This window comes from Mobula hypostoma, chromosome 12 (genome assembly GCF_963921235.1).
Source record: "Mobula hypostoma chromosome 12, sMobHyp1.1, whole genome shotgun sequence".
Lineage (NCBI taxonomy): Eukaryota > Metazoa > Chordata > Chondrichthyes > Myliobatiformes > Myliobatidae > Mobula > Mobula hypostoma.
The window spans coordinates 40,652,841-40,677,148 of record NC_086108.1 but is presented as its reverse complement, the minus strand read 5'-3'; the positions used below and the strand labels follow the sequence as shown (position 1 = coordinate 40,677,148).

Here is a 24,308-nt window from a genome sequence, read left to right as displayed (position 1 = left end):
GTCGCTAAATGTTTGTCATATAAAGTGTTTTGAAAATTCCCGAGGAATGCAGAAGACATAAAATAAACACACATTTCTCCTTTTGCATCAAGTGCTACTTGTAATGCATTCTACATTTTAATTAAAAAGGTATTTTTATAGTGCCTATACTAACTTTCAATCCTGCCTTTAAATTCCCATTTTATAATCACTCGGTATCGAAATCATTAGCTCCTGAAACAGTCTTCCCGTACTCATGTCCTGAGCGTTTCAATTACATCAGCCCTTAATCTTCCCAGTTGCTATAAAAGCAACATTAACTGCAGAAGTGGAATTGATCATTTCTGCACTTAAATTCTCTATTGCTCATCATAGGTTTTACCTTTCACCACAAAAGGCGGTCAGTTTCTCCCCAAAAGGCAGCGTGAAACGTGGTGTCAAAGGCATGGTCCAGTCTCTGAAACCATTCGTATGAGAGGGGCCATAATCCTTGCTGTCAGCAGCAATACATGCAGACAGGCAGGTTTTAATTTGATGCCATACCGCTTTTTGCAACGACTCAAGTGTTAATAATACTCTGCGCAATTGGTGACAGTATAATTGGCTCACTGAGTCACTGTACACCATCCACATTTAGAATAACACATGATATTGAAAGAGATTCTGTTGGCTGGTTCTGACAAAAATCTATATCTTGACTGAATTACATATTAGCAAATAGGGAAAAGAAGTGATGCATTATCTTAGACTTCTTTTAAGAGAAGAAACAAGGTCATAGTAATAATCGAGCAAAGAACACAGCAAGATTAGTCCTGATTGCAACCTGGTTTAAATGGAATCTCCTGGAACTCTGACTAATTGTGAGGTTTTAACTGCCATTGACCTCTTGTCTAGACTGTAAATGCTTCTACTGCTTTCAAAGGGCTATATATTTCAGCAGCTCTAAAATTATCCTGAGAGGTGTTTGAAGTAAGGGCGGAGTTATCCAGACATGCACAATTTTTTTTACAGGAGTTGAGTTATAAAAAGCCTTTTTAAGGACATTCCATTTAAATCATTTTTGGAATTATTTTCATTACCAAGTGACCATTTTAAAACAATTTTTGGTGCTACCTGTTGTTTTTGTAAGTTGCCCGGTCATGCAAGTACCTCCTAAATCAAAACTAATGAATGCAGGATGGCGTGCACCATCGACAGAGATTGCAATGTATTGCACCCTCTGCTTCTCAACCATCTTCGATGTTGGAGAGAATTGTAAATGGACGTCTCACCGTGTAGATATATTTCATTTCATTCCAGATGTAGATCTATGATTTTAATCTGTTTATGTCTCTGTGGCTGGATTTGTGTTGTCTGAAACCTGTAACTACCTTAATACAGTCCAGGAAGTGGGAGAAGATGGACTTGGAAACTAAAGCCATCAAAGTTTAATGTCATTAGCTAAAAATGGATCAATGAAGGGTTGTGTGGGGAGGGGTGGGGTCTAAGAGTATCAAAAGCAACAGCCTACAGACATATGAAACTTCTGTGTGTCTCCATTTTCCATTAGCTCCAATCCCACACCTAGTAAATGACCCTGGATTGTACAATTGATGTTTGATGCTGTTGGCTGCAGCTGATCCCCTAGTTGCTGTTTTTTAAATTTTTCCTGCAGACACAGTGTCTGTATTTTGCTTGAAGAGTCTCAGGAGGGGTTCCTGTGCAGAGCAAGCACACCCCTGAGGTCACGTCATTTGGCTCGGCTGTCAACCCCATCACCTGAGCACTGTCACACTTCCAGAGGTGTGTGGAGGTCTCTGGGAACAGACACAAGTTGAGGAGTCTTCAGAGAGCACATCTGTTGTTCCTTCTGCTCTCTGAGCCTTTACAAAAATGAGTCACTGCTGGCTCACCTCAGTAATTTATCATGATAGACACATCTTGCTTGCACCACAAGCAGCATTGTAACTTCAAACACAGTTGGATGAATTATTATGGCCTTTGTTCTCTGTCTGCACTTATGAAACATAGTCAGTTTTACTCCTGCACAAGATGGTAGAACGGCTATTATGAATGAGCACCTTTGCAGCTCACTCAAGTGCTGATTGCTGGCAACTGTTACCTGTAGTTTTGGGCAGACAGGTGAAGCTCTTGGCAAGATTGGACCATGCAAGCTGGAGTGTCTTCATGTCTGAGGGTACTTGGTGTCATTGTGACTGCATCTGGGTCAGTAAAGCCAGCATAGTGTTTTCACTTGCTGCATTGGAGCTGACCTGAATAAAAGAGAGTCGTTGTTCTTGTGAGGCCAGACCTTACTGACTAGCTGAACTGGGACTGTGTGGTCACTTTTGGCCTGAGCCGTTAACCTATTCTTTTCACAAGCCTGACCACTTAGCTGGAACTTGTTATGGCTAAGACTCTGTAGATGAGAAGGACATTGTTTTCAAATGAGACCAGGTGGTTAAAATCTCATTGGCTTCCTGCTTCCTCTATCTTGTAGGTAATCAACTTTCCATACACACATACAATTCTGAAGGAACTCAGCAAGTCAGGCAGCATCTATGGAGGGAGTAAACAATTGATGCATCAGGCTGAGACCCCTGAAACGTCAACTGCTTATACCCCCAACTCCATAGATGCTGCCTGGCTTGGTAAGTTCTTCTATGTGTTTTACTCAAGATTTCCAGCAATTTTATGTGTGTCACTCAAGATTTCCGGCATCTGAAGAATCTCTTGCATCCGTAATCAACTTGCCGGTGCAGCTCGTCAGGGAACCTGACCTACAGTTATAATCCATCTAGTCAGTGTGCATTGTGATGTTGGTAATTCCATGACGAGCAGCAACAGTTGATTCAGGGCCTCTGGCCCATTCACCCTCATGTACATAGCGGGACCTATCCTGATTGGGTCCAGGATACTGTAGGATTGTGGAATTCAGCTTTGGCACATTCCGGAGTAATCATACCACTGTGCAGGTGTTTCAATGTGAGTTACTAAATGAGGAAACACTGCAAACTAAATGCGGAACTAACGCATTTCAGAGTTGGTTGCTCTGTGCACTTTTAGCACGGATAACGTTATTGAATGGAAAGTCATCAATTTCTGCCAAATAAACTAGGAGTGTAAATCTGAATGATGCTTATCTCCAAATGATGATGGCTGCACTAAGCTAATCTACGTTTTGCTTTCCAGAGGTCTGAGGAAAGGATAGGCTGTGCACAGATTGTGACTGGATGGTGGAATGGCGTGAAGTTAACCTTGGTGACTTAACAAAATAACTGAAAAAGGTATTTTCCTTCCTAATACAATTCTTTCCTTTTCAGTATCCGTTGACTTTCCAGAGTAGATCAAAAGCTGAGCTGTCTGTCTTGGTTCCTGTCGTTATCTTTTTAAGATTTTTTTTCCACGTATTTGATAAATTGCTGACAAAGTAATCGCTCTCTACAATGAAAAAGGTGCACCGTGTACTTAAAAGGTGTAAAACTGAGACTACCACTTCTCCGTTCTCCCTCTGCTTTAAGATCATCTCTGCCAGTTCATTGCCCTAAGCCTACAGGTACACGCAACAAAAATGGTTCAAGTAGGAAGGAGGAAATGTTGTGTTAAGTAAGTTGATTTTTTTTCAGGAGTTGGTTGCAGGCATTGAAGCAGTGATGTGGCATTGAATGAGACAGCAAGAAGGAAAAGAAAGGAAGAAAGTATGGGAGGAATGTTAAAAAGACAAGAAACTGCCAAATTTTAAGGAGAGCAGCAGTGAAGAGGAAACAAATCTGCTTGTTAATAAGGACAGTCACCAGATTATCCCCTCTTGGGACCATATTACCCCTCCAATTCACAAGGTAGAACAGGTGTGCAGGAGATGAAGACAGTAAAGGAAAACTAGAATGTGTGAAAATCATCGGTTTATGTATAGTTCCATGCAAAGCAAATCATTCTAAGAATATTACTGTTCCTTGCTTGTATTTTAACCTGAGGGATATAGATAAGGTGAGTTTGCACAGTCTTTTCCCCAGGGTTAGAGAATCGAGCATGAGGGTGAGGAGTGAAAGATTTAATAGGAGCCTGAGGGCAATTCCTTCACTCCGAGTGTGGACATTCGTGGAATGAGCTGTCAAAGGAAGTTGAGGCAGGTACGTTGACAGCATTTAAAAGGCACTTAGACAGGTACATTAATAGGAAAGGTTTAGAGGGAGATGGGCAGTTTGGGCGGGGGCGGCGGGGGGGAGTGTTAGAGGACTGTAATGGTTAACACGATGATATTACAACATGGCATCAGAGTTCAGAGTTCAATTCTGACATCATCAGTAAGGAGTCTGCATGTCCTCCCCGTAGAACACATTGGGAGGATACCGCAGTACCTGGAGAAAACCACAGTCCAAAGACAAACTGGTTAGTAGGTTCATTGGCCATTGTAAATTGTCCCGTGATTAGGCTAGTGTTAAATCGGGGGATGATGGAGTGGCGTGTCTTGAAGGGCTGACAGGCCCTTTCAGCCCTATCTCTAGATAAATAAATACATGGGATGAGCGATGGTTGGCATGGATAAACCATTTGGGATAAAGGGCCTACCTCTGCGTTATATGACTTTTAAAAACAGTTGCTGAGATTTAATAGATTTACAGTGGGTATTTGTTACAAAAAGATATATTTTGTAAGGGAGCTGAATAAGCTGTGGTAACCAAGGAACAGAATTATTACTTACAGGACTCGCTTTTGACCCTAACTATTGTGGCTCAGCCTCTCCCTTATTGTTTTCAATTACTTTAAAGGTAGCATTAGGCTTTGCTAGGCTGATATCATTTTTGGACAACACAAAGTAAAATGGGAATAGGAGCAACTGAACGCTTCTGCTGCATGACATGGAGAAGTAACGTTGCTGTTTGAGTGTGATGGGGTCTTTATCTGGAGATGTCTGTCCCTGATGACTGTCTATGAGTCCTGCTAAATGATGCACGAGTGGATGTCGGGAAGGGTTTGGCACTATTTCCCTTAAGGCTGAGCTGGTCTGAAACATTGGATTCAGCACGCACAAGAGTGGCTTCTTGGACTGAGTATTGCAGAGCTCATCGTCAGACTTCCCCAAACAGAGAGCAAGAAACTGGCAAAATGAATGACCTGTCAGAGGTTTGTGTGTGATTTTAATCTGTCACTTAGTTCCACAAATGTAATGATCTCGGTGATGGAAAGTGGTACTTTAAACATTGGAGATATAGAATATGCATTCTTTTCTAGCACCCCAGATTAATAATAGAAGCAATTGAGGGAACAGAAGGACATTTCAAAAATATCATTCTTCATATTTTGAATGAATAATTTTGTGCAATATATTTCAAACTCCCCTTAAAATGCTATCTAAAGCAATGAAGTTGAAATCCATTATTTTGAGTAATTGTAATGTGTTAAGCTTATGAATTTAGGTAAAGTCATCACTTAAAGAAGTATATAATAATTACTGGAAAGAGCAAGGCATGGTTTCTGTTTAATGCAAAGACCTTTGGGTGTTGCATGGGACAGTTCCTCAAAGTGTTTTCCATATTGACATTTTGAAACCATGGTTTAATTATCATTATATATAGATAGCTCCTTAAAGAACAACTTTGTTTGCACCACTTTTTAAGTTACCTATCCTTTCAATGAGTAAACATGAGAAAATCTGCGGATGGTGGAAATCTAAAGCAACACACACACAATTCTGGAGGAACTCAGCAAGTCAGGCAGCGTCTATGGAAATGAATAAGCAGTCCATTTTTTTAGGGGGCTGAAACTCTTCATCAGGACTGAGAAGGAGGGGGGATGATGCCTGAATAAAAAGTTGGAGTGAGGGGAAGGAAGGTGATAGGTGAAGCCAGGTGTATGGGAAAGGTCAGGGGACTAGAGAAGAAAAATCTAAAGAGAGGGGAGAGTGGACCGTAAGAGAAAGGGATGCAGAGGGAAGTAATAGGCAGGTGAGAAGAGGTGAAAGGTCAGGGGGGAATAGAGGAAGAGGGTGGTGTGGGGGCGATTATCGGAAGGAGAAACCAATATTCATGCCATCAGGTTGGAGGCTTCCCAAGTGGAATATAAGGTGATGCTTCTCCACCCTGAGGGTGGCCTCATCTTGGCACGAGGAGGCCATTGACAGACGCGTCGGAACGCGAAGGGGAATTTGAATTAAAATATTTGGCTACCAGAAAGTTCCACTTGTGGTGGATGGAGCAGGGGTGCTTGACAAAGCAGTCCCCCATTTTACGACAGTTGTCACCAATGTAGGGGAGGCTACACTGGGAGCACCGGGCACAACACACCACCTCAGCAGATTCGCAGGGGAAGTGTTTTCTCACCTGGATATGGACTGTTTGGGGCCCTGAATGGAGGTGAAGGAGTATGAATGGGCAGGTGGAGCATTTGGGCCACTTGCAGGGATAAGTGCCAGGAGAGAGATTAGTGGGGAGAGATGAATGGACAAGGGAATCACAGAGGGAGAGATCTCTGAGGAAAGCACAGGGGAGGAGGTAAAGACAGGTTTAGTTGTCGGATCCCTTTGGATATGGCGGAAGTTGCGGAGGATGATGTGTTAGATGCAGAGGCTGATGGAATGGTAGGTTAGTACAAGAGGAATGCTGTCACTGGTAATGGTGGCAGGGAGATGGGGTGAGCGTGGATGTTCAGGAAATGGAGATGAGGGTGAGGGCAACATCAACAGTGGAGGGAGGGAAATCCTGTCCTTTGAAGAAGGAGGATATCTCTGATGTCCTGGGGAAGAAGGCTGTATCCTGAGAACAGATGCAGTGGAGATGAAGGATGTGAGAAAAGGAAATAGCATTTTTACAGGAGATGGGATAGGAAGAGGTATGGTTGGGATGACGGTGAGAATCAGTAGGTTTATAAAAGATGTCAGTTGACAGTTTGTCTCCAGAGATTGGGACAGAGAGATTGAGAAAGGGGAGGGAGCTGTCAGAAATTGACGTAGTGAATTTAAGGGCAGTGTGGAAGTTAGAGACAAAGTTGATGAGCTTAGCATGGGTGCATGAAGCAGCACCAATGCAGTTGTCAATGTAGTGAGGAAGGCTTTGAATGTGGACTGTTCTGCATAGCCAACAAAGAGGCAGGCATAGCTGGGACCCATGGCTACCCCTCGATTCTGGAGAAAGTGGGAGCTGAGGGGAAAAGTTGTTCAGGGTGAGGACCAGTTCTGCCAGACAGAAGAGGGTGGTATATGTGCTTATTTACTCACTGCAAAACAAATAAGGACAGTGTGATCACTGTAAATACCCCAGACCAAAGATACGAATTGACCAGAGCAAAGATGAACATAAGATACGGACAAGATCATTAGCTGACAAACTGGTGCAACAGGTTACAGGAAGTAGAATAGGTCCAAATACTGGCTAATTCCAGCCTAATTCATGCTTTTATTAAGAGGATTCTCACACAAATGCAGTGTCAACTTTAAACTGTTACACTCACACCAATAAAACATCTATCATCATTCCAATTTATTTAATAGCTGTCAAAATAATCATCCAGCTAAGAGGGTCACTGTTCACAAGAGAAACTGTCAACAAAGACTTCCTTGTATGATGGTCCAGCATATACAGTATTTAATGCTAACATTTTGGAAATTGTTACATAAGCAGTTCCCATCTCCCACAGTTCACTGTGGCATTAGTGTCATCTGCCTATACTACTGCGTGATGGGGGTATTAAAGATTCCAAGGCTTAGTGGGAAGGCCATTGCAGCACCCTAACAGGTGTTCAGTGGGCATCTTCAAAACAAGCAGTTAATGCATCATTATTTGAAATGTTATTTCTGCCTTTAGATTACGTAAAAAGTGCATTTTCATATTTGCCTTTCTAAGAACTATCACTGCTCCATGGAGAAAATCATTTCATTGGTAGCATTGTTGATCCATTACTTGTTAGTGGTCAGAGAGCACTTACTGTCAAATATCCCATCCATGGAGAAGAGCATTCACTAGAATTTACAAATGAGCTTCTGTTATTTGTTGAAGTGCTTGATTTACTTAGAGTTCACCAATTCAGTATGTCAATTCAACAGTGGGAGTGCAATTATGATGGAGAAGAACAAAAAATCTTTGCCTTTATTCACATTGTCATGCTGAGCTTTGAAATATAGGGGTGAAAATTCTAATTCTTCACTGCTTGGTACAAATCCAGAAATGCCACTGCAAGTTTTGCACTCTTGGGCTATGATATTCTGTCCACTAAAATGACTGGACCAGAAGCCAAGAGGGGAAGATGGGCTCCAGGCATGTGTCAAGATTCAGCTCATCAGAATCTTTGCCTTTGGATTATAAACCCTCCATTTGCAGTAACATGACAAAACAAATTAGTGTTACAGTTTGACTGTGAAAATCTTTTCTGAATGTTTTTGATTTTAATGGAAGTAACTGTACAATAAACTGGTGCACTGACGTTTCATTATTATGTTCATTGCATGGGTAAAATGGTTTGATGTCTTGTCTCTGCTAGCTTGGACTTCAGCATTTTGTTTTGAAGCAATGCCAACTGATTACACAACAGAATTAGTAATGGTTTCTCTCCTACAGTGGAAATGTTCATCCACTGTACTTGGGTGTACAGTAAGCATCCAACAAGAGAAAATGTGAGTCACTACTTTCTCAGAACATCACTTGCATGCATGTGCTGATTACCAAGTTAATCTGAATCACAATATTAGCATGAACTCTTTGTTGATACTTCAAACACTTTGCTTGAAACAGCTCTGCATCCAACATTAAAACCGTTAAGCTGTTCCATTCAAATCATCCCTGTAGTTTAAAACCTAATCTCTCAGAAGAGAATTTAGGGCAAGGTCTCTTGCATTGTCTCAGGTGGTTGTAAACGTCTAGCACTATTTTGAAAAGCAATAGTGCAGTTCTCCTTGTCCTTGTTAATAGATATCCCTCAGTCAGCATTAGTGAAGAAATAGACCAGTTATCATATAAATATAGTTCTTTGTGGGATCTGTGGTGTATGCAATAGGGCTGCCACATTTCCTACATTACAACAGCAATTACACTTCAAAGGTAGTTGTAAAGCCGAAATCATTAAAGATTCAATATGAATGGGAGCTTTTCTTTCATAAGTGTGCAGCCTGTTTGCATCTTTTCAAATTTGGAAAGTAAATGAAGCCTTCATAAAGTGACCCCTGGGTTTACTCAGTCCAAGGGTTATGGTAAGGTACAGGCAATAATTAGTGCCTTGCGTCAAAAACAAAGGTTATGTATGGAGTAGGGCGTTGTTAACATAAAATGGCTACTTGGATGAATTTAAGAGAAATTTATTTAGTTAGAGCACTAGGAATGCAGAACAATTTAATACAGAAGGGATATAGCATGGTGCATGTTCTTCATGCAGGTTAGTAGGTGGATTGGCTGGTGTATACTTAGTGGCCACATTATTAGGTAACTCCTGTGCCTAATAAAGTGCCCACTGAATGTATGTTCATAATCTTCTGCTGTAGCCCATCCACCTCTAGGTTTGACATTTTGTGTGTTCAGAGATGCTGTTCTGCACACCACTGTTGTAAGGTATTGTTGTTGTTATTTTCCTGTCAACTTGAATCAGTCTGGCTATTCTCCTCTGAACGCTGTTCATTAATAAGACATTTTTGCCCACAGAACTGCCGCTCACTAGAAGTTTTCTTATTTTTCACACCATTGTCTGTAAACTCTAGAGAATTGTGTGTGAAAATCCCAGGAGATCAGCAGTTTTCTGGGATACTCAAACCACCCCATCTGGCACCAAGAATCATTCTGCCATCAAATTCACTTAGGCCATATTTCTTCTCTGTTCTTGTGCTTGGTCTGAACAACAACTGAACCGTTGACCATATCTGCATGCTTTTATGCATTGAATTGCTGCCACATGATGGCTGATTAGATATTTGCGTTAATGAGCTGGTATACATAATAAAGTGTAATGTTCTATGTTCTAACTGGTGAAACATCTTTACACAGTGGTGTAGTTGGTCATCTGCTTCCAAACATCCCAATCTTATTCAAGGAAACAATGTAAGCTGACATTGAAGTTAGCATTTTAAATGTTAGGCTATAGTTACAATTATATTTGGGACTTCAACATGTACATAAGAAGTCATAGAATCAAGGCTTCTCTTGCCACCCAGCCAGTATTAAATAGGTTATTTTAATCTGCTTCTGCTGTGCATTCACACCGGAGTTTTTTCCAGAGCATTGGGCTAGAAACACACTCATATGGTGCAGTCAAGCTGAAAGAGACTTTCCGCCTGAAGGGAGAAGAGCAAAAAAAAAGTGGATAAGCTTTTTGAAATATGGGGTGGGGTAAAAATATGTCAGCCTTGCACTAATACCATGCTAACTCTTCTCAGAAAGTGCCATAAATTCTGTAAAATGGAGGAAAAGAAACAAAATGCATTTGTGGGAACAACATTAGCACACAGATGATGAATTTATAAACACGATGTCAAAGGCATGTAATTTAACTCTCAAACTGCTTTGAAGGGTAGTATAAAAATTACATCTTTTGTCAATTGGTGGAGGGAGAAGCTGGTGGTAGACAAATTTATCGGGCATCTAAAGTACACCCTACTATGTAGATTAAGGAGAAACACTTATTTGCTTTTACCCGGTGACTCCAGGCAGAATTGCCCCACTCTCCCTACTGGGAATCAAAAACCAGCCATTTCAATCCTGAGGGAAAGCTTGACTGAATCGCACCAGATGGCTTCTCTTAGATTACAGTGCAGTGGATATTAAGCAACTGGTATTGTTTATGGGTTTGGGTTTTATCCTTCCAGATTGAGGAAGGAAGAGGGATAAATAATTAAGTCTTTGATATCATTCGATAACTAGAACTTGGCTGATGACTACAGAGCAGAATTTAGAATACAGCGAGAAAAATTAAGAATACCATTTACACAAAAAAAATTAAAGTGTATTAGATTTGCATTTGGCCATCATGAAGGCAGGGAATGCTTTTTTTTGAAGAAATGAATGAACTTTCTACTTGACAGTCCAACTTCTTTGTATGAATATTTTATGCAGCTTTCACACAGAGAAATTGGTCTGTCAGAGAAATGGGCTGAGGGGCCCATCCGATGGTCTTTATCTACAGGAGGCTCTTGTACCTTTATTCTCAACTCCTCAACATACCTTCTGTTGTGTTGATGATTTAATTGCTGTATTGTGCCTCCATGAGGTGCTTTCACATATTTTATCTGTAAACCTTCCTTATGACATGAATTTAGGATTGACTTTAGTCATAAAGTGGGAACTGGTATGCAGCTGAAGCACTGAAGACCCAACAACATGGACTCAGTCAATTTGGTCTACACTTGATTAACAATCCTCTAAACCGTAGAGCTAAGCCCTGGGTGAAACAGTAGAACTGCTCCCACAAAGTTCTAACAAGACAGATTCAATTGTTAACTCCAGCCACCATCTGTGCGGAGTTTTGTAAATTCACCTTTGACCACATGGGCTTCCCCGAGTGCTCTGGTCTTCCCCACACACCAAACACATGCAGACAGGTAGGTTAACTGGCCACCGTAACCATTCCCTAGTCTGTAGTTATGTAGTGAAACTGGAGAGAGCTGATGGGAAAATTCGTGCAGAATGGCAGTGTTCAGTGAGTTGACGTAGACTTAATTGTTGAACTAGCTTCCTATGATAGAAAGAAATAAATATTTGACCTCTTTTAATTTGATATCCTAGGAAGAACTTACTCCATTTGAAATGTCAAGAGCAAAAAAAAAAGTACCGGATGTGCAAATGTTAGAAAATATGGCTGTAATAATGAATAACTTGAAATTAAAGAATTGTCTTTAATGTGCAACAGATGTAAAGGACTTCTGAGACCAGTTCTGGGCATCAGACCTTAAGGATACATTATTCTATCCTGCACTACCTCAGAGATTTAATAGAATAATACCAACACTCGCAAAAGTTAAATTTTGCAATTTCACAAGCTATTTGCTGCAGTTTAGTAGCTGGGGGGGGGGGAGATCTAATTGATTTTTATTATAATATGAGGGAAGAAAGAGAAAAAAATATTTCTGCCGGTTGAGATATTTAGGAGTAGTGCAAATGTCTATTAATTGGGAGCTGCTTTTCAGGAGTGATGGGAGGAATGAATACCAGAGAGAGAGAGAGGTTTACAAATCTCTTCTGTGGATGGCAGATAATGCCAGGGCATTTGCTCGTTTTATCTCTGAATTTTATAGATTTTCAATCAGTGATAATGTAGACATAGTGAATACCTGGATTAAATAACGTATTAGCCATGGTATTATTGAATAATGAAACAGGCTTACTGCACCAACTAATCTGCCAGGGTCCAATGTTCCCCTCATAGCATGGTGGGGTGAATTTAACATTTCATTGTATTGGCTTTCAAGATTAACATGTTTAAAAAAAAACAAGTTACAGCTCTGGGTATGCCAACCCAATAGCATTTCAACAGGGATGTGGAGGTTTACCATTTTCTGGAAACAAATTTATCTTGTGAGTTGGCATAATCCCTCTGTTGCCTGAAAGAAGGTTTGAACAGCTTTAAACCAGCATCCTGTCCCTCTGTGGGCACAACCCTAAGGCTTGATACAGTTGGCAGGAATAAATGCTTTCATCATGCCCATAAGGGCAGTCAGCGTGGGACTTGGAAGAGCAGTTCATTCCTGTAGTGTTGTGCAATAACTTTGGGAGGTTGGGATTTAGGAAAGAGTGTACATCTTTAAAGGAAAGCTCTCTCATTTTGCCAGCTTGCTGCTGTTGAGTTATACATAGGTAGATTTGTATTTCTAATCATAAACCAGTAAATGTGCAATTAGAATGCTGAACCAAATTATTCAAAAGTAATGCTGACTAATGCAATTTTCAACTCTTATGTGATTTTTGAAACCTGCACTCAGCTAGTATATCCTTGATGCAGCACAGAAATTTACAAGTCAAAGGTGCACATGGTGGTAGCTGAGTTCATATTTTACAGTGAAGGTGACATCCGGGACTTAGATTACTCCCCCTTTCCTGAGTAAACATGGAGTCTGGCACTGTGTTACTTCACAGTAGAGGATGAAAGCATATCACATTTAAGTTGTTACGATCGTTCTGTTTACGATGATTGGAAAAGAAACATCCAGAGAATTTCAAAAGCAACGTGGAACATTTAACTTACTGAACCAAAATCCCTTATAATGAGTAGGATTATAGTTTCATTTTGCAGAATACCTTTATTTATCACAACTGCTTTGATTTAAAAAAAATATTATTGTGAGAAGCAGTCTTTTCTGTTGAAACAAACTGAATAACATGTAAAACACTTTTAGAAGATGAATCAATGTCACCAGAATGAAGTACAACATCAAATCTTAGATTTGCACTACTTGATAGGTAGCTTTTCATCTGTGAGAAAGTCAGCATTATGTTACAAAGAAAATATTGTGACACAAAGTTGGATGGTTGCATCATTTCAATGATACTCAATTAGTAGGTCCAATTGCTGTCTCGATCTGCAGTTTGAGTTTGTTCCAGTTTTATCATGCATCTTGACAGGATTAATTTCAATACAGATTTCCATGTTCAAGCATTGCAAGCACTCTGCAACATTTTACAGTTGCAATTAGTTTAATCTCTCAGATCAAAGGAAGCAGGCTGCTGCAAAGTGAGAGAGCCTGGGGTTCAATTAATGATGGACAGCTAATCCACTTGAGAAATGACTCCAGTCAAAAAATAATTCTTTGTACTTTGAAGTTATGTTCCTTCTCAAAATTGGTCAGCACACCTCTTTCTAATTCCATTACAGTGCCATTCCCTGAGAATAAGTTGGATGATTTCTACCACTTAAAGATTATTGATGAAAATTTTCTCCACATTTCCTCAGTGTTGAACAGGATAGTTAATGTACAGGCTTTTTATGGGCAGTATTCTTCCAGTTCAGTGTGCCATCTCTTGGTGTAATTATTTTTTGACTATTTTACATGTGTAGCCCCCACTGGCCACCCTCAGGGTCGCTCGGCTCGCTGTCGTCTAGGGAAACAGCCTCGGCCCCGCCAAACTGGATAATTCGTTTGTGTGGATGCTGTGTGAGGTACCCCACCCTGCCCAAATAACACAATACACCAGATGCAATTAAATGATTTACAGTTTATAGATATTACTGGAACTATATAATTAAAAGAGAATAAAATATAAAAGGAAAATAAAAGGCGCCACATATATCAAAGTTCAATCTCTTCGTGCACAAAACCGTTGGAGCTCAAGGACCTTCTTCTTCACCCTGCGACCCCTCGGACCACCTCGACCGGCTGCCTGGGACCAACAACGGTGGTCGACCAGACGCTTCACACGAGTCCATCTCCGTCTCCTCACCGAACGTCCCGCTCGGGGTCCGACCCCGTTAGCGGACTTACAGCACCTCGTCCATCCTCTGCCTCGCTCTCCCGCCTTCTGCCCCAAAACCCCGCGCATACAGTATCTTCAAATACACCAAAACCATAACAACTATCCCAATTGGTTAATAGCACCCCCTTATCAGACTCTAAAGCAAAAACAAACTGTTTTATGCGCAAACTTTCTCGGTGTTTAACACAACAAAGCCGCATTCCCCAGATTAACATAACGAAGACGCCATTTTAATTAGCTTCTGCAGTAACATAAAAATCGAAACCCCCTTACACTCTCCCCCCACCAAATAAAGTCATGTCCTCATGACTCCTAAATAACTCGCCACCCAGTCCTACAGACACACAACACACACATACACAGATACACACAGTGACAGTGCTCCCCAAACAGTGGACCTTACTCCCGTCCCACAGGCGCTAAATAGGCCAACCTATCTGGGAGCTTCTTAACCCTCTGAGACCTCCGTACCCCCTCACCTAAACCCAAAAGGCTCAGACACTACTAGGGATACCTCGGGCCTGCTTGCCAACTCCTCTCCCACTCAGGCCACCACTACAGCTCGGACCCCCCCAGTCCAGTGTCCGGGGCCCCGCCTCTCCTCCTTCCCAATCCTGCCGCAACTCAGACTGCCCACAGCTAGCTCTCCCCGCTACACCTGACTCAGTGGGAGAAGGGCCAAAAGTCTCTTCCTCAGTCACGGGGAAGTTAGCGAAAGGCAGCATGTTCCACATGTGCAGCACATCATCCTTCGAATCCGTATCCTTCCTCATTCCATCGATCGGTAGCTGCTGTTTGAGTTTCTCCAAACTGAAACATTTAGCCGGGGCTACCCCTTCAGCCTCCTGCAGTCGAGACGTCAGCTTCTTCGGGGACTCCTTCAACTCTCGCCACAGCCTCCGCAGTTCTGACTCAGGGTTCCTGGCCATCTCAATCTGGGACGCAGTTACCCCACCAGCTTCTTCCACCCTGACCTGAAAAGCAGCAGTTAAAGAATGTTCAGCCTCCGGTTGTTTCTTCCTGAGGACGTCTTCCAGGTCAACGTTCAGTTTTTCCACTTCATTTAAACTCGCGATAGTCATCTTCAGGTTCCTTTCAAGCGTCCGCCTCCCCTTTCCGAGATCTGTCCTCCATTTCTTTACCTCCTCGGGAGTGTAGTCAAACTCCCCTCCCTGTGCTCTTGGTTTTCTGTTGACCTTAGTCAGAACACTTCCATGATCTTCTCCAACTTGCAAGTCTTACAATCTGTTCTGAATGGACGTCTTGAGTTTCTGCTGATCCCTTCCAAGGTGGGTCATTGTTTCTTCTCGCTGGATTAATTCATCAGTACATGACCGCAGTGCGGTGCAAATCCCCTCTCTTCCCTGTGTCTCATTCAGATTGACGACCTGGGTTTCCATGCCCCAGTCCACCACCGTCTGTCCCAACACCAGGAAGTTCAACTGGTATGTCGGGTCATTTTCCTCACATTGCACCAAACACCTCCGGCCAAAAACTCCTCCACATTTGACACTTCGCTTCAGTCGCCCGGGCTCAGCCACTTGCCTCGCCTCATAGTCCCCCCAGGCGAATCCAAGCTCTAGGCGGTCATCCACATACGTCAAAACTCCACACTCCTTCATTTCCCCCATGGTTTTCCTCATGCCCCGCGGGAAGGATGCAGGGGCTCTGGATATGCCCTTGGGTATCTTTTCGGATCGGAAGAATCCTAGGGAACTAGTAAAGGCCATCTTCAGCTCAACAGCCGCACTCCTCAGGATCTGGCAACATCCACCCCTCAGATGCAGCACATTAAACCACATCACATAATCCGCACACACGCTGCCTCCATCTTCCATGCCGCCAGGGTCCAGTTGCCGCGACCTCTCTCTCACTGAGGTGTCTTCAGCGGTCAACTCCCCTCCCTCGTGGTAGTTCGGAGCATCTACTAAGAGGGTCTCACCCTCAGCTACTTTCCCCAGGCCGTACCACCGCTGGGTCTCGTTTAAATTCGGTACTGGCTCAAGGCTGCTACACACGTGCTCAGAAGCAACTCGACACGCTGGGTGCCCAGAAAATGCCTCCATGAACTCCAGGGTCATTAACCAATCATAGTCTTCTGGATAACTACTGCCACTAGTACCCAAAGTCTCCGGTGCCCTTGCAGTTGTCAAGGATAAATGCTTCAGACACCGGTTGTAAAACGAACTGTCCAACAACTTGATCTGTGCCCCGGGGTCGAGGATAGCTTTAGCATCGCTTTCCTCTATCCATAGTGACACCCTGGGGCGTAGCCCCTCTAAGCCTTTAGGAATCGGGTCTTTTCCTTTCGGAAGTTCATTGGTACATTGCTGGGAATGTGCTTCCCCAGAGAACCCAAGCCATTCCCCCACTGGCCGTCCACTAAGTTTCCCAACACCTCTCTGATCAGCTGAACAACTGATCCCCTGAAATGATCCCCCGGCACTGCAAGCAATTTAGCCGCCCTCCTCGCCAGAGAAGACACACTGAAAACTTTCCCCCCCTCTTTCAAATAACTGACAGCTGTCACTACGGTGTAAGTGAACCTGACAGCTCTAATACCGTCACCAGCCCGCCTACTCAAACTTTCAACCAATTCCTGTCGCTCTCCCTCAACCGAGCACTGCCACTCATCTAACAACTGAGTGATCCGCTCTGCCCACGTCTCACACGTGGGGTGGACACTATCCCAAGTGCCAGGCGGAGCCTGCCAGAGCTAGAACATTTATTCGCAGACCCTACCTCCAAATCAGACCACTCTTTCCTCTCTCTCCCAACCGCTTGGGCAGCTCCGAGTGCCACCTCCAACTTGTCAATGCCACCCTGAACTCGAACAAAGACCTCACCCACCACGCATACAGCAATCACCAGCAAATAACCCACAGAGACACACATTATAGATTTAAACAGGGCACCCACACAGCATACCAGCAGACTCAATCCCGGACAAACCTCACACAATGTAGCCCCCCCGGCCACCCTCAGGGTCGCTCGGCTCGCTGTCATCTAGGGAAACAGCCTCGGCCCCACCAAACTGGATAATTCGTTTGTGTGGATGCTGTGTGAGGTACCCCACCCTGCCCAAATAACACAATACACCAGATGCAATTAAATGATTTACAGTTTATAGATATTACTGGAACTATATAATTAAAAGAATAAAATATAAAAGGAAAATAAAAGGCGCCACATATATCAAAGTTCAATCTCTTCGTGCACAAAACCGTTGGAGCTCAAGGACCTTCTTCTTCACCCTGCGACCCCTCGGACCACTTCGACCGGCTGCCTGGGACCAACAACGGTGGTCGACCAGACGCTCGACACAAGTCCGTCTCCGTCTCCTCACTGAACGTCCCGCTCAGGGTCTGACCCCGTTAGCGGACTCACAGCACCTTGTCCATCCTCTGTCTCGCTCTCCCGCCTTCTGCCCCAAAACCCCGCGCATACAGTATCTTCAAATACACCAAAACCATAACAACTATCCCAATTGGTTAATAGTGCCCTCTTATCAGACTCTAAAACAAAAACAAACTGTTAGCGCAAACTTTCTCAGTATTTAACACAACAAAGCCGCATTCCCCAGATTAACATAACAAAGACGCCATTTTAATTAGCCTCCGCAGAAGCATAAAAATCGAAACCGCCTTACACATGCATTTATTTTAACTTGCAGAATTTCCAAAATAATTTTATTTGGCAGGAGTGGAGAGCATGGAAGGAAGTTGGTCAGCTTAAAAGGTCGCTCTCCACTCTCAGATGTATTATTCTGATCTTTTTCAGAGTGGAGAAGACAGACATAATTATGTAGAAAATCAACAATTTAACCATTTTGACTCATTTCACAGCTATGAGCTAAACAGTATCACATTTCTTTTGCTTCCTATGAATCATAGACAGGTGATTTTCACTCTCTTATGATGTGAAATTTGTCACTTTGTGGCACTGTCATAAAGTTACTATAAATTATAATTTTTTTTTAAAGAGTTTAAGTTTAAAGCAATAATGAGGTAGTATTCATGGGTTGATGTACTGTTTAGAAATCTGGTGGCAGGGAGGAAAAAGCTGTTTCTGAATGACTGAGTGTGTCTCGGACTCCTCCCTGAAGGTGTTAATGGGAAGAGGGCGTGTCCCAGATGGTGAGGTCCTTAATGATGACGCTGCCTTCCTGGGGCATCATCTCTTCAAGTTGCCCTCAGTGGCGGGGAGGGTTGTGTCTATGATAAGCTCGATGAGTCAACAACTCTCTGCAGCCTCTTGCGAACTTGTGCATTGGAACGTCCATACTAGGCTGTGATGCAACCAATCTGAATGCTCTCCATCATACATCTATAGAAATTTGTAAGTGTCTTCGGTGACGCACTGAATCTCCTTAAACTCCCAATGAAGCAGAGTCACTGGTGTGCCACCTTTGTGATTGCTTCAATGAGTTGGGCCCAGAATAGATCACCCAAGATGCTAACAACCAGGAACTGAAAGGCATTCACCTTTTCCAACGCTGACCCCTCAACGAGAACTGGTATGTGTTTACCTGTCTTCCCCTTCCTGAACTCAATAATAAATTCTATGATCTTGCTGATGCTGAATACAAAGTTGGTGTTGTGACACCCTGAAATCACTGATCAGTGTCACTCCTGTACAGCTCCTCATTGTCATCTGAGAGGCCTTGGTACATTTCCTCACCCCCCTGACTCCCTAAGTAAAGCTTGTAGGTAGAAAGTTTCATAGAGTATCAACAATTCCTATTGTTACGTACTATGTGGTTAAATTCATTTGCCATATGCTTGCTAAAAACAAAAATCTTACTGGAGCACAATTCTTAAAGTTGGTTTACCACTAAGTTGGGGAAGTTTTTGTTCTCCATTTGTTTTTACCATTTTGTTGTTATTGAGCACCCTCTGTATGCAAAGTACTGACAAAAATATCAAAGTTCCACTGTTTGGTAACATGTCCTAGTTTGCATTTTATTCTTCTGTGTGAATAGATTTCCAGAAGCAGGGCAACTTACAAAATACGGTAGTAGAATCTTCCAACATGGAAATGCATTTGAACCACCTTTCCTTTGCTACTCATGAACAACCTGTCTGGTTTTCCATTCTAGCTCTGGATTTTTTTTTACTTGTACAATAAGCGCATTGTAAATTCTCTTTTGAAAGTCATTGCTGAATCTGTTTCTGTCACACTGCATGAAAATGATTTTCACCGATGCACATTCCTTGCAAGTAACAGGGAGATATGAAATGAAAGAGAAGGTAAGGGCAGTCTTATCTTTAATACAGATTGGAGATGAGCATTACCGAGCCTGATGAATATCAAGAGCTTTTTCTCATTTGGGTTTTTCTTGAAGCTCATCAACTCCGCACATGGAAAGTAGCTCATCTTAAAGCAGTTGTTTATGATATAGTTACAAACGTAAGAGCCTGTTACAGCCTTGTAAAATAATTCAACCACATCTGAAGATCCAGTGCAAGTTGCTGGTGAACTTCCTTTAGACCATGGTAGCTCAGCAAAACCTTATGCTATCACAATAAATTGTCTAATAGCATCACATTAGGATTATCAACAAGAGGGATCGGCACAGACCAGCAGCTTGTTTGGAGTCCCTAATAGCACTTGCTTTCTGGTTAATGGATTTTGAATGTCATTTAAACTGATGGTAGTTACTAATGGCTAGGAGGTGGATCCAATAGCTAGGCACATGTGACCTCACTACAAACCGGATCCTGATGAAGGGTCTCGGCCCGAAGCATAAACTATTATTGTCCACTCCCATAGATGCTGTCTGACCTGCTGTGTATCCAGCATTTTGCTATTGTCACTGCAAACCATAACTCGTTAATATTTAAGTAGCGTGAAGATGACTGCAAATATTAAATGTTTTCTATTTCTAACTTTAAACATTCCAAAGCACTGTTTTCCAGCTTTCAAAGGATTTGGTATTTTATCAACCTGCTGAAACTTGATAGGATTCAGAAGGCCTGAAGTAATATGAGATGTTGTGCAGGAGATGGTTGTGTAACCTTTGCATGGTAATTGGTAAAATGTGGCTCCTAATCATGGAAATAGTCATCCAGCTGGTTTAAGGAGAAGACCACTAGTTGTGAAATGACAATAAGGGAGAGGAATCAGTTTTTCTGATTTGGCCTTCATGGACACTACCTTATTTGGAGTGACCACATTCACATAGTTTCTACAGTACAGAATCCTAGCACCATGAGCGAAGCCTTGTGATGTGTGCATTAAAAGGCTGTAACGTTGGGTGAGGTTCCATATAGACAACAGCTTTTTGAAGGAGAAATATTTACAGTGCCTATAAGAATACAATACCCGAATCATAGTGGATCTAATTTGGCTTTTTTGACACTGATCAACAAAAATAGACTCTCAAGTCAAAGTGAAAATAAATCTCTACAAAGTGATCTAAATTAATTTCAAATATAAAACACCAAAGTTATTGCATAAGTACTCACCCCCTTCAAGACAGTATTTAGTAGATGCATCTTTGGCAGCAATTACAGCCTTGTGTCTGTGTGGATAGATCTCTATCAGCTTTGCACATCTGGACACTGCAATTTTTTCCCATTCTTCTTTACAAAACTGCTCAAGCTCTGTCAGATTGCATGGGGATCACTCATGAACAATCCTTTTCAAGTAAGGCCACAAGTTCTCAATTGGATTGAGATCTGGACTTGACTTGAAACTTTGTTGTTTTTTAGCCATTCCTATGTAGCTTTGGCTTTACACTTGGAAAATAAATCTTCTCCCAAGTCGCAGTTCTCTTGCAGACTGCATCAGGTTTTCTTCCAGGATTTCCCTCTATTTTGCTGCATTAATTTTACCTTCCACTAGTCTTCCGGGGCCTGCTACAGTGAAGCAATGCCACAGCATGATACAGCCACCACCATACTTCACAGTAGGGATGGTGTGTTTTTGATGATGTGCAGTGTTAGGCATACATCTAACATAGTGTTTAGTCTGTTGGCCAGAAAGCTCAACTTTGGTTTCATCAGACCATAGAACCTTCTTCCAGCTGACTTCAGAGTCTCCCACATGCCTTCTGGCAAACTGTAGCTGAGATTTCATGTGAGTTTTTTTTTTCCAACAGTGGCTTTCTCTTTGCCACTCTCCCATAAGCTGCGACTGGTGAAGCACCCAGGCAACAATTATTGCATGTACAGCCTCTCCCATCTCAGCCATTGAAGCTTGTAACTCCTCCAGAGTTGTCATGGGTCTCTTGGTAGCCTCCCTCACTAGTCCCCTTCTTGCATGGTCACTCAGTTTTTGAGGATGGCCTGCTCTAGGCAGATTTACAGCGGTGCCATATTCTTTCCATTTCTTGATAATTGACTTAACCGTACTCCAAGGGATATTCAGTGACTTGGAGTGTTATTTTGTGTTCATAGTCTAATTTTTGCCAGGATACTGACTCACCAGCAGTTGGAGCTTCCAGATACAGGTGTATTTTTACTACAATCAATTGAAATGCCTCGACTGCCCACACGTTTCCAAAAACAGATTTCCATTTAACTAATTATGTGACTTCTAAAACCAGTTGGCTGCACCAGTGATGATTTGGTGTGTCATATTAAATGAGGTGATTACTTATGCAATCAATTATTTTGTGTTTTATATGTGTAATTAATTTAGATCACTTTGTTCGAGATCTGTTTTCACTTTGACACAAAAGAGTCTTTTTCTGTTGATCAGTATCAAAAAAGCCAAATTAAATCCACTGTGATAAAATGTTGTAAAACAATAAAACATTAAAATGTCTGGTGGGAGAGGGGGGGTGAATACTTTTTATAGGCACTGTACAGCTATTTAATGTTTTGCCATAATACAGTCAGATCAGTATACTACTTTGTTATATAAAATCTAAATGGATTTATGACAAAGACTCCTCTTGCCGACAGCTCCTGTTAGGGATTGGACATGGACTTTCTGAATGGATTTGGCCAGTCTTGGTTGACTTAGCAAGAGGACATTGACATTGGCCTCTGCCTCTTGATAGATAACTGGCAAAGGTAGGAATAAGCTGGGATCAGATGCCTCTTGAGGTCTAATTGCTCATACTCACTTGATAAGCAGATCCCCCCAGAGAATAGATAGCATGAAACTAAAGCAGTAACTATGGACTCTGAGAGGGGGTTAGGGATAAAATGAAATGTGTTGTAAGGTTGGATGTTGGGGGCATGTTTGGTGGTGAAGATGGAAGATCGAGGGCAAATTGCACATTGAAGTACATAGCAAATGATAACTTAAAACTGTTTAATGAAACACCTAACAAGTTCAAGTTCAGGGTTATTGCCATCTGACTGTACCCATATACAACCAAACAACATTCCTCTGGACCATAGTGCACCCACAGAATTGATCACACACAGCACATAAACCAAGATATAATCAGAAATAAGTTAATAAAATATAGTTTAAAGTTTATGTTGTGTACAGCACAGATAAACCGTACAGTAAACAGCTCGCTTTCCTGGTGACAAGACCTCGGTGGTGGGCAGGGAATTCATTAGTTTCGCAGCCTAGAGAAAGAAGCCGTTATCCCGTCTGTCAGGCCACGTCCTGATGCTTCTGAATCTCCTCCTTGATGGTAGAGGGTCAAAGAGATTGTGGGATGGGTGGTAGGGATCCTGATCATGCTTTGGGCATTTAATTCAACACACAATTCTCAATGTTTCCATTTAGGGATTTTAAAATTCTGCTTCCTGGAAAACAAAACCCTTAAACCATATTAGACCCAGGATGAACAAGTGAGAGTGCCATAGCATATGAACTTGCTAAAGATCTTAACTGTGCAGGGAGCATAATCCAATTAGATCTCCCTGCACTTTAATTTTAGTTGATACTGATGATGAATCAGAATTTAATTTCATTGTCAGAAATGAGAGAATAAAAAAAGCCTGAGATAACCATCAACTGGGGCTAACTGACCCTACATCTGTACTCCTGGCAGATGTTGAGCAGATGGATTTCTTTTCTGTGGCGTTACAGTAAGTGTGCAGATGCCTGGGAACACTGCAATACTTTGCTTGCAGTAACAAAACGTTCCCATCTCAATCAGAGCATTAGCAAAGCTGCTTGAATCTGGGTAGAGGGTTTAAAAATAATCACTGCAGAATGGAACATATTAACTCAAATGGCCTTCCTCGTAGTGGGACTATATAACCTAAAATAGCACAACCACATTAAGACGTACAATCCTGGCTTTCTTGAGCATGGGTGGAATGTGTCTTGTTAATGCAGCTTCAGATTCCTTTTACATGGGATGTTCTCATGGAAATACATCAGTCAAGTTGCTCCCAAAGGAATGTGGCATTGAATGAATCATTTTCATATTAAATCTTTTTTAATTTTCAAAGCGTCAACATTTCACATTCAGCCAGAGCCAAGGGTTTTAAAGGAGAGATTTGACTTCCAACCAGAAAGTTCCATTCTCCAAGTGCTGGCCTGGATGATGTTTTATTTTTTTTCTGCACCCTTGGGTGGATTATCTTTGTTTTTTTTCCAGCCCAGGATGATGAGAAACTGGTAAAAACACCTGCTTTTCACAGCAACACTTTGCTTTGTAACTTCTTCCCACAGTATTGCTGCTGGTAGTTATCAGAGAGGGCCATGCAGAAATTTCTCCACCGCAGAAGGGGAAAATAAAAGGGAAGGAAAGAGTGACATAAAAAAAGGACACTAATTATTTAACTTGTTGGTCTGCAAGACGTAAAAAGAAAATAAATTCTAATCCTTTCATAGTTTCTGCAGCTGCGGCTGTGATCAAGGATTAACTCTAGAAATAACCTAAGCTCTTAATAATTAGAAAGCAAAAGAGATCACGCTGATCCCTATAGGAACGTGGATGCAATCAGAGATAGAAATAAAGATGATGTTTTTATTTCCTCCCTGGGTTTAAATCCCAGGGCAGCAAATTAAGGGCAGAATACCGAAGCTGTGCCGCACCACACGATTTGGGAG

At 42.1% G+C, this 24,308-nt stretch overlaps 1 long non-coding RNA gene across 5 annotated transcripts in view; it reads left to right on the top strand.

Annotated features, from left to right (window-relative positions):
• LOC134354720 (uncharacterized) overlaps nucleotides 1-24,308 on the top strand; it is a 173,770-nt gene that overhangs the window by 37,308 nt on the left and 112,154 nt on the right. For 4 of the 5 annotated variants that reach the window (XR_010019884.1, XR_010019882.1, XR_010019880.1 and 1 more), the window contains exon 3: nucleotides 3,151-3,245. The exons of the other annotated variant lie outside the window; for it this stretch is intronic. This is a non-coding gene — a long non-coding RNA (uncharacterized LOC134354720). The remainder of the gene's footprint in view (nucleotides 1-3,150; nucleotides 3,246-24,308) is intronic. 5 annotated transcript variants of the gene reach the window in all.